Raw genomic sequence first — 1,182 nt, 5'->3', positions numbered from 1 at the left:
AAAGGGCCTTCTGAAACTTCTATCTTTTTAAGCTTCCTGAGCCTTGTCAATTCAGTTAGCAAAGGAATCCCAGGGACGCAACGCAAGAAATCAGTTAGCTGGGGTTGGGAAGTTACGTTCCCTCCCACTGAGCTATCTTGCCACCCCTTGTTATCTGCTGAGGTGATGAAGACTCTCTGGACTTTGGTCCCGAGCTGCCTTGGTGCCCGCAGCTCCACGTCCAGTTCCTGGAAGCGCCCGGAAACTTCTGGGTGACAGGCCCCCAAGCAGGTAGCGGACCTGCTTCCTTGCTCTGCTTTACCCAAGGAACGGGAGACTCTGGCCGCTAGAGGGCCTTTTAGATACTTGTATTGAACAGCAGACGTTTGATCGCACCGAGGCAGAAACACAATGCATTTCATTTCGCGAGTAATTTTACATAAAAGAAGGAAAGAAAAAACAGAAAAGCAGAGAAAAAGAAGCTCAGAAAAGATAGTTTAATATATACTACACCGCTTGAGACAAATTAAAATACTGTCATTCCCATGAAGGGACCTAGAAAAGAAGGTAGTCCAGCTGCCCGGCTAGCTCAGTCGGTAGAGCATGGGACTCTTAATCCCAGGGTCGTGGGTTCGAGCCCCACGTTGGGCGGTTAAAGTTTTCGGTTTTCCAGATCTCTGCGATACCTGTTATGAAACCGAATTACTTATTGTCAAACAGTCCAATACTAAAAGGACCACAAAGATGAAGCTAGTATCTTGCTAATGATTTGTCCCAGTGGGAGAAAGGGCTTTTGCCAACATTGGTTGTAAGGACTGAAATGACTACCACAAGTTATTTCATATGCACGCCAACACAATAAGTAGCGTTTAAATGAGAAACAGCAGGCATTTTTGCCTAGGAAAACATTTTACTATTTCAATGTTCTATTTTAGGGGCAGCCTAAAGTGACAAGTTGGGGGATATCGTGATATGAAAAGTAATGAAATTGTAGAGTTCACAAACACTGCAGAAGTGATCTTTAGTTTTATACGTATTGCTGTGTGTGGTATTGAAGGTTAGCTCAGAGAGCAGCGCTGTTTAAACTTATCTAGATTACCTTGGCTACGCCAATCGGGAACTCGCCATTAGGACTTTTTTTTTTTTTTTTTTAAACACCCCTTCCCTATTCCTTTTATTAAAGTTGGTGATTGAAATTAAAGT

The 1,182-nt window shown here is 43.5% G+C and overlaps 1 non-coding gene across 1 annotated transcript; it reads left to right on the top strand.

Moving 5' to 3' along the window:
• The first annotated feature begins 557 nt into the window (after positions 1–557).
• Positions 558–630, top strand: Trnak-cuu (transfer RNA lysine (anticodon CUU)). The gene has a single exon. It is a non-coding gene; the product is annotated as a tRNA-Lys (tRNA).
• The last annotated feature ends 552 nt before the right edge of the window (positions 631–1,182 follow it).

This window comes from Arvicanthis niloticus, chromosome 21 (genome assembly GCF_011762505.2).
Source record: "Arvicanthis niloticus isolate mArvNil1 chromosome 21, mArvNil1.pat.X, whole genome shotgun sequence".
NCBI classification, from domain to species: Eukaryota; Metazoa; Chordata; class Mammalia; order Rodentia; family Muridae; genus Arvicanthis; species Arvicanthis niloticus.
The sequence above is the reverse complement of the archived record's forward strand: the minus strand, read 5'-3'. Positions and strand labels throughout refer to the sequence as shown.